General features: G+C 55.2%; 1 long non-coding RNA gene and 1 other non-coding gene across 2 annotated transcripts; one reads left to right on the top strand and one right to left on the bottom strand.

Annotated features, from left to right (window-relative positions):
- Positions 1 to 5,608: 5,608 nt before the first annotated feature.
- On the top strand, positions 5,609 to 7,547 carry LOC138436529 (uncharacterized). The gene is made up of 2 exons (XR_011255454.1): positions 5,609 to 5,702; positions 6,664 to 7,547. It is a non-coding gene; the product is annotated as an uncharacterized lncRNA (long non-coding RNA).
- Positions 7,548 to 8,694: 1,147 nt separating this feature from the next.
- Positions 8,695 to 8,767, bottom strand: TRNAG-UCC (transfer RNA glycine (anticodon UCC)). Its single transcript has one exon. It is a non-coding gene; the product is annotated as a tRNA-Gly (tRNA).
- Positions 8,768 to 9,305: the final 538 nt, after the last annotated feature.

Here is a 9,305-nt window from a genome sequence, read left to right as displayed (position 1 = left end):
AAGATTAGTGTTTGATGGAATAGTTGGGAATGGCAGCTTTACCAGGCAGGCACCAAGCATCCCTTCACTCTTCCTCTGTCAGTGGTTTCCAGCTCCTTCCTGCTCAAGCATCAACTCTTCAGACAGCCCCCACCAGAGGCAGGGTGAGATCAGCAGGGCTCCCTCCTGCCATGAATTCGCCTGGACCCCCAGCGCTCAGCCCAGCTCTTCCTCCAGCTGTGTGTCCCTTGCTTGTGAAATCTCCCTTAACCAGCCTGGGCAAGCCATCTAGGAGCCCAGTTTGGTGTGGAGCCACCCTCAGAGAGCTGCCGGTCATTTAGAGGAGCTGTCAGGAGTCCAGAACACCAGTCTGCTGAGCGCCTCTGTTTTTCGGGCCTTCAGGCCTGGCTCTGGGCAGGATTCTCTGGTTAGCCTGCAGCTCTGGGTTGCAGGAAGCCAACCCTGTGGTTGTTTTGTTTCGATTGCACAACCCTGGGGCCAGAGGCCAGAGTGGACATCTGCTGTTTTGGCCGCCCAACACCCCTGGCCCCCCTCTTTCTGGCAAAAGTCCCCCATTTGCATCACAGGGAATTCCCCCCATGTGTGCAGCCTGGGGAGTGGGCTGCCAGTCCAGATGCCCCTCCCTCCGTGCCAAGGGATGGGCCTATAGCCCCGGCTGGGTCAGCAGTCCCCCTTCCCTGAGGACGGGACTCTCACTCCTTGTCCTGATGGCCAGCCCGAGGGGCGGGTGTCGCTCCTCTCCAACATGCCCCCTTGGTTGCATCCTTGCTGGGGCCTGTCTGCCTCTCCTGTGTTTACTTCCACTCTGAACTTGCCCTCGGTCTGGGGATGAAACCTTTTACTGCTCAAGGCAAACAGAGCCCAATTTCTGTTGCTTACAACCACAGAAACCTGACTGCCTCTGAATGTCAGTCCTGGCTCTGCCCTGACTCTCTGTGTGACCCTGGGCAAGGTGGCCCCTTTCTGGCCTCAGTTTCTCCACCTGCACCTCTCAGCTGGCCTCCTGTGCTGACATCAATGACCCCACGGCTGCCGTGGCCACTGCAGCTGACCAGCAGGGACGTGTCTGCTGTCATGGATCAGCTGAGGACTTCTCTGCTCGACCCTGGGGTCTCTGGGGGTGTGTTTAGGGAGGGAGGGAAGACGGTAGCTGTGAAATCGTTGGTTTTACCTCCTCCTTATGTAGAACCATAAGTACATAAGGGGCCATATGTACATCTGCGTACATAAGGATTGATGTACTCAGCACCAAGACCTTGCTAAGCCCCCAAAACCTCAGCGTTGCACAGCTAAGCTGTTGCTTTATTTTTATTTTTTTTTAAAATATTTACTTTTATTTATTTGGCTGCACCAGGTCTGTGTTGTGCCACTCTGAATCTTCCATCTTCATCACGGCATGTGGAATCTTCTAGTTGAGGCTTGTGGGATCTAGTTTCCTGAACAGGGATCGAACCTGGGTCCCCATGGAGCACAGAGTCTTGGCCATTGGACCACCAGGAAAGTCCCTACTAAGCCGTTGCTTTTAGCCACTATGCTCATATTTTTGAGAATCTGGTAAAACCTCTGGATGCTCCCCTTAGACCAAAAAATATCCCTCCATCCATCTCTGTCTCCCTTCTTCCCTCCCTTCCTTTCTCTCTCTCTCACTCACACACACTTTAACACACCATTTCAGGAGAACTAGGCACAGGCTCCCGATGCCAGTCCTAACCCTCAGGCAAGCAGCTTCTGCTTTTATGAGACAAATAACCAGCTTCAGTGCACAAGCCAGTGGCCTGGCCCTACATCAGATGCCTTGTAAGCATCACTGATGCACGTAAGGAGAACCACATTTGTGGTAGAGATTGCTGTTTTCACCAAATCCTAGATCATTTTCTTCCTTTTGGGCACCCAGCAGGACTACATTTCCCAGCGTCCTTTGTGGTTAGGTGTGGCCACATGACTGGGTTCTGGCCAATGGCATGTGAGCTGAAGTGATCTGCCCCACCACCCCTTTTAGCCTGCTCCATAAATTCCTTCTATGCCTTCCTCCACACTCTCTTTACCCTTCTACAAGATTACTGCAGAGAAGGAAAAGGCTCTAGAAGATGATGAACCACAGGATGAGGGAGCCTGGGCCCCTGAGTTACTGCCTGGAGCAGGGCCCCCACTTCCTCTCTACCAGCCCAGAGTAGACAGTGATGTGAATAAGAAATAAACTTTTATTTGGGGATGGTTTGTTATATCCATTAGCCCATCCTGAGTAATACAATATTTTTATTATCTGCATTCAGGGGAGCTGCTCTTTGTTGTAAAGGAATTCATCCTAGGTTGCCTTTAAAGCAGAAATCTCCGCCACTGCCTTCAGCCTGGACCCTCGAGGCTGCTGAGGGTGCATGATGGGCCTTCTGCCTGGCACCCACCTGAACTCAAGGCATCTTTTCCAGGACCCGGATTTACCACCAGTCTTGGCCTCATCCCTTGCTCCCAGGCCCCTCCACCTGGCTTCTCTCATTTCACCATGTCTGTAGTCTGGGATCATGTTCCTTCTCATGGCTTCCCACTGCTTGGGCTGTTGTCTGGGGTCCAAAGACCATGGTTCAGAGTCAGCCGAATCTATTAGCTTTTCTCCCGAATAGCTCCTTGAGGACAGGGCTTGGGGAGTGCTCACTGCTGAATTTCCTTGTGACTAGCAGAAGATAAGAACGCAGCAGGTGCTTTTGAAATGCTCTGGTCTTTGCAGATCCACCGTGTGGAAAGCCCTGAGAACGCCATGGCTAGAATCCATCTCCCGGGAGCACCCAGGCTCCAGAGGAAGAAGCTGGACTCCACCGATGTTCATCCCCCAGATGCGCTGTAACAAGGCTCCCGGAAGGTCAAGGCCAGAACTCCGGGCCTGGGCTGCCTCGCTCTGACCACATTTCCAAGCACAAATTGCACCCTGACCCCGTCGTCCCCAAACCCTACATGCTGGGAGATGGAGTCACGTCAAGGCCATGATATGTGGACCAGCCTTTCCATCACTGAACCTCCAATGGAGGACCAGTCCCCCCTTTTTAAATAATTAAATCAGTTTCCAAACTACCTTTGAAAATGAAAGTGAAAATGTTGGTCGCTCAGTCTTGCCTGACTCTTTGCAACCCCATGGACTGTAGTCCGCCAGGCTCCTCTGTCCATGGAATTTTCCAAGCAAGAATACTGGAGGGTGTTGCCATTTCCTTCTCTAGAGGATCTTCCCAATCCAGGGACTGAACCTGAGTCTCTTGCACTGCAGGCAGATTCTTTACTATCTGAGCCACCAGGGAACACTTTAGCCCTTGCTTATCTTTATAATATTAACAGTAATAATAACAACATTAACTTTCCTTGGTGTGTGTGTGCCAGGCCCCCTACGCTAGACCATTTATATCCTAGACTTTTTTGATCTTTTGGATCAACCCCTGGGGATGAATGCTGGCATTACTCCCATTTCACAGGTGAGAAAGTTGAGTCCTTCTTCCCGCTACCCCATGTCCCCAGCAGCTCCCAGGAGCAGCTGTGGAGGTAAGGGTCTGGCCAGGCAGAGGTGTTGTGGCAGACAGGGCTGCCCAGGACTGGCTTCCCTACTCCCACCAGCAGGAGAGGAATCTTCTGGAAAGAGAAGAGGAAGGCGAGTCCCCTTCCAAGGGGGCTCTAGGCAGCTCCCAAGCTTGCCCTCCGCTGGTTCCTTCCGGGGGCCCTTGCCCTCCATCCATGCTGGGAGCAGCTCTGACCCCAACCAAGGGATCTCCCCTCTCCCTCTAGGGCTCTCTCCATTGGAGCGGCTGCTGTGGGCTTGGCCGTTTGGTTTCTTCCAAGCAGACCAGGGAGTGATGCCTCTCCGAGGTTGTGTGCTCACTTTGCAAAACAGCAGAAATTTACAGCCCAAGTAATTGATCACGGTGCCGCTGCCTCCCTCCACCTCGCTCCATCTCCTAATTCCCTTCTCTCCGCTCTCCTCTCTCTTTTTTCTCAGCGCGCCATCTGTGGTGTCAGAGAAAAGGAAGCCAAGAAGGGGGGGAGGGTGCGGGTAGAGTGTTCTGGTCCCAGTTCCGCCAAATACGAGTCACATGAACCTCAGTTTCCCCATCCGCAAAACGGAGATGCTGATAATACCCGCTCCCCAGCCGGCCGGGGATGCTGGGGCTGTCAGGAGCACCTGCGCAGGGTGACTGCGCTCCCCAGACAGTTTTGTGAGGGAGGGGGTTGGCCTGGGGCCTACCTTCCAGATGGTGATGCTAGAACCAAGAGAGTTCGGGGTGTTCGCTCAGCCTCACGGTGCTTGAAGAGCAGCCCTGGGGCTTGAACCCCAGTCCGTTGAGCCCCAAAGCCCAAACCATTAGGCTACACCGCTGCCCCTCCTTCAGGGCCGATCAGAATGGGGATGCTCCCCGCCGGTCCTCCTGTACCCCTCCTCCCGTGTCACTTCATCCTGTGGGGAGGAGTGGAGGCCCCTGGGGCGAGGGGAGACGCTGTGCAAACTGTGCCTTGATGGTGGAAAGAAGCATGACCATCTGCTGACTCCGCCCCTGGTCCAGGGAGACGCAGGTTTGATCCCTTGGTCAGGAAGATTCCCCTGGAGAAGGGAATGGCAACCGCCTCCAGCACTCTTGCATGGAGAATCCCAAGGACAGAGGAGCCTGGCCGGCTGCAGCCCATGGGGTTGCAAAGAGTTGGACATGATTTAGCGACTAAACAATGACTCCTGGACCAGAGGCCTTGACTGGGAGACCCTTTGGGACCTAAAAACTTGCCTGGCCTTTCCTTCCAAAGACCCTGGGTGAACAGGGGCCTCCTGCCAGCCGCGCCCCACACCCGCCTGCCTCCTGGTGCGTTCAGGAGGTTCCAGAACCTTCCATAATGTTCCCCCCAAAGGGACTCTGAAGAGCACTTCGCTTGTCCTACACAGAGCAGGGGAGGCACACAGACCTGCAAGAGGCCGCGCCTGGGCCCTGCCCTCTTCTGTTCAGTTAGGCGGTGGCGGGGAGGGGGGGGGGTGGGGGTGGGGGGGGGGGGGGGGGGGGGGGTGGGGGGGTGGGGGTGGGGGGGTGGGGGGGTGGGGGTGGGGGGGTGGGGGTGGGGGGGTGGGGGTGGGGGGTGTGTTAGGGGGGTGCGGATATTTCCAGGGGTCGAGGGCTGGTCTTTCCCCTTCCACTCCCGTTTCTGCCTTGTTCTCAGTCTAGCTTCGTCTCTGCCTCTGCAGAGACGTCTCTCTCCGTCTTTGTCTCTCCCCCAGCCTCCAGCCTGTAAGTGAGGACCTGCTCCCCTCCCACGCCAAGCCCAGCTCTTCTCTTGCTCCCTCGGCCTCCAAAGGCGCCTCTGGGCAGCACCGGCCTCCTCCCCTCCCCAATTCAGCCCAGGGTCTGCAGCTGGAGAGGGGCGGGGGGACAGCGGGTGCATTTCTCCCGCGCCCCACCCCCGACCCCACCGCTGTCTCTGGAGGGGCACGGGGCTCCAGCCCCTCCGGCTTCCTGCTCCCGCCTGGCTGGCGGAGATGAGAGCCGGGTGCAGAGCTGGGAGTCAAGCAGCCACACACAGAACAAACAGAATTTTTTTTTGCAACTAGAGGGGGAAGCACAGAGCTAAAAATAAAACGAAAAGATCAGTATCTGTCAGTCTGACAGCTGATTGGCTGCTCGGAGATGCATATAATTACCAGCAACTGGCGCTGGGTAGGCAAAGCCGGGAGAAACTGCTGAGACGAGGTTAGGATTTAACCTTTAAATTCTGGAGCCACCGAAAGCCGAGGGGAGGACGTCGGGCGTCGGGGCTATTGAGGCTGGGGGTGGGCAGTGGGCGGTGGGCGGCCGAGTCCTGGGCAGGTCCCTGGGGGCTCCCCCAGGAAGGCCGAGGGAGCCCTCCGCCCTGGCCGCCTCCCCCATCGGACTGGGGGAGTGCGTTTGATTGGGCAAGCCAGGAGGCTGTGGTCCTTCACCCCGCCCAGCTTGGGGGTGGTGTCTTCCGGGAAGTCAGGGTCTCACCCTCCGGTGCTTAGGGGGGTCTGCCTAGGGTTCTGGGCCCCTCCCAAACTGGCCTCCCATGTAGGATTCACCCCATCCCGACCCACATTCCTCCGCCTTCCCCAGCGTGGTGTTGATTTGCAAGCCCATCCTGGCTCCCTTCCTTCCATCACCCCCTGTCACCCGTGTTCCTGGCTGTTTCCTGCCCCGTCTGGTGAGGGCATCTGGGCACCCCAGGCTTGTCCTAGGTCCCCAGAGATGCACAGAAAGAGCAGGACTGGAGGGACGTTGTGGTCTCGCCGAGCCTCCGTTTCTTCATCTGTAAAATGGGGGTGATGATCACAGCGAGATGCTAGGGATGCTCAGTGCGCAGCCTTGCAGCTTGGCTTTCTCATCTGAGCCGGAAGACAGGCCATGTGGGCTCTAGTCCCAGCTAGGAACTGTCTCTTTCTCTCGTACTCTGAATTGGGAGTAAGAGTTCTTGCCCTCTGTCCTCTGGGATCTGAGGGAGGAGAGCGCCAAGTGACATGGTGTAGGTGACAGAGCTCAGCAAACTACCTGTCGGGACAAGTGGGTGAGAATTTTTTGTAGCTTCTAGAACCCACCACTTTCTTCCTTCCAGGCCTTTGCCTGGGTGTGGCCTTCCTTTCCTTGCTGCCTCCTCCTGGAAGCCCTCCCTGATGTTCCGGCTGGTCCTCTCTTGCAGCTCTGGGTGTCTCCCTTGAAGTCAGGCCCTGATTATCTGGGTCTGTGAGCCCTATGGGGGCAGGAACTGCATGCCTGGCAAGGGCCTGGCCCAGAGCCCCTTGAGAAGACAGATACCAGATCCCTATCAGGAGGAAGAGGAGAAGCCAGCTTGGACCACACTGCCCAGCCTTCCGACAAGCAATGGCCTCAGATGGTGGGAGCCTCAGTACCTGCTGGGTACTGACCCTTTCCCTGTGCTGGGCAGAGCGGCTGCTACTGGATGCTAGGCACTAGAAAGCCCAGACTGACTACAGGAGACCCTGCTGGAGCTCCTATTAATGATGAGATGCAAAGGGCAGGTCGGGGAGGCAAGAGAAGGGTTCGCCCAGCTGTACCTGCCCATCCTCAACACCTTAAAGCCATTGTATCATTGTTGTTCAGTCGCTCAGTCATGTTCAACTCTTCGAGACCCCATGGACTGCAGCACGCCAGACTCCCCTGTCCTATACCATCTCCAGGAGTTTGCTCAAACTCATGTCCATTGAGTTCATGATGCCATCCAACCATCTCATTGAGTCCCCACCATACCTCGTTGGAGGCAGCGCTGTTGTACCCACATTTTGCAAATGAGCAAACTGCGGCCACAAAGCTAGTGAGGGCAGAGCCTGGACGCACCCCGTCCCCCCTCTCCTGAGGCCAAACCCAATGGCCCCCGCCTTTCTGAGAAGGATGACAGGGAGGTGCAGGGAACAGAGATGTTTCGGGAGCAACTGCCGTGAGACCTTCTAGGCAGACACATTGTCATGGAGAGTCTTGAGAACGCTTTTTGTGTGGTGTGCAAAGGAATTCGCTTTTGGTGTCTCTGAGAGATCGTCGGGAAGATTTAAACTGCTTTGCAATGATTTGGGGATGTCAGGCTGATATTGCTTTTGAACATAACATTGTGACGAGACTGGGCCCCAAGGCAGCCCAGTTTTATTCAGGTTACGGTAATAATAGTCGCCACAGCAGCAACTAAAGCCATTTTCACGGCCTGAGCACTCACCATGGGCTCAGTGCCGGGCTCAGCCTTGATTGGATGCAAGCTCTCTCACCACCAGCTTGAGAGAGCGTTGACTCTCATCCTCGGGGTATTCCCTTATAGCTGATACCTAAACCTGTTTGTCTCCACACTCACTGTTTCCCCTGTGAGGCAGTGAGCTTGGTGAAGGCCCCAGTCTGGTCTCTCCCATTCACTGCTGAGTCCCCAGTACCCAGCACCAGCTCCTCAAGGAGCAGCTGGACATTAAAGCTTGGCTGGACACATTTCAGATGAAGAGGCTGAGGGTCAGAGAGGTCACATAGCTTGCCAGGAGGGAATCCTAGGTTTCTGTGGCTTGAGAGCCCAGAATCACCAACTCACATGGCAGCTTGAAAGACCCTCTTGAAAAGTCCCTGCCTCAAGAAAGCCACAGAGCACAAGTCTCCCCACCCTCACCCCCTGCCCCCTGGTCTCCACTCTTGTTCTAAACCCCAGGAGGCTTCTGACTTGAATCTGCCCCCTCTGCACCTCTTGCTTGCTTCCCAGGGAATTGGATGGAAGGTAGTCTGAGTTAGCTCAGGCTTGGGGAAGCTGTATTCTGCTGAAACTGCCCAGTGTTTTGGGTGGGACGTGATTCAGATTTTCCTTCCTGGTCACATTGGTTCCCACTTGAGAGATCTTTGAAGTGGGGATGACTTTACTGGGTGATTCTTGGCCTGCTTAATTCATAGGCACACTTGATCTTTGCTGCTCCTCTCTGGGAGGGGGCCCCTGGTTCTGAGGGGTTTAAGTCCCGCAGGGAGGCCAGGGGTTATAAATCCAAGATGCTCTTGGTTAAGAGCTTGATTCTGTCACTGAGTGATCCTGGGAGCCTCATTTCGCCTCTCTGAGCCTTGACTGACTCTTTCATAAAAGGGAGACATGCATGGGGAATATCTATCTTGAATACTGGCTGTCGGTGGGGGAAAAAGAGGTCAAGTTTTCTTTCATTCATTTTGGGGCTGCACTGCGCCGCATGTGGGATCCTACTTCCCTGGCCAGGGATCAAACCTGCACCCCCTGCATTGGAAGCACAGAGTCTTAACCACTGGACCACCAGGGAAGCCCCAAGTGTTCTCTTTTGCAAAAAAAAATCACATTCTCCACAAGTCATAGACTATGTTTATCCTGTACTTTAAGAAATGTTAGTTTAGGGCTTCCCAGGGGGTTAAGAATCTGCTGCCAATGCACCGGACAAGGGTTCCATCCCTGGTCCAGGAAGATCCCACATACCTCAGGGTAACTAAGCTGTGAGGCAAAACTACTGAAGTGTGCGCACTCTGGAGCCGCATGCTCTGGAGCAAGCGAAGCCAACGCAAGGAGACGCCTGAGCACCAAAACTGGTGAGTTTCGCCGCGACTAGAGAAAGCCCTTGTGCAGCAGCCAAGACCCAGCACCACCAAAAATAGAGAAATAAAATTTAGGGGGGAAAGAAGAAATGTTAGTTAAAAAAAAAATCTGAACACCAAACAGTCCCTGAGTCCCTGCTGCGTGCACAGCCTTGCATCAGAGTTGGTCTGGAGAGTGGTAACCCCGTTGTGGGCATGTCCTTGCTCAGGCTGTCCTCACAGCAAACCTGAAATGCCAGGGACCAGGATCGC

This window comes from Ovis canadensis, chromosome 3 (assembly GCF_042477335.2).
Source record: "Ovis canadensis isolate MfBH-ARS-UI-01 breed Bighorn chromosome 3, ARS-UI_OviCan_v2, whole genome shotgun sequence".
NCBI classification, from domain to species: domain Eukaryota; kingdom Metazoa; phylum Chordata; class Mammalia; order Artiodactyla; family Bovidae; genus Ovis; species Ovis canadensis.
This window is presented reverse-complemented; position numbering and strand designations above follow the sequence as displayed.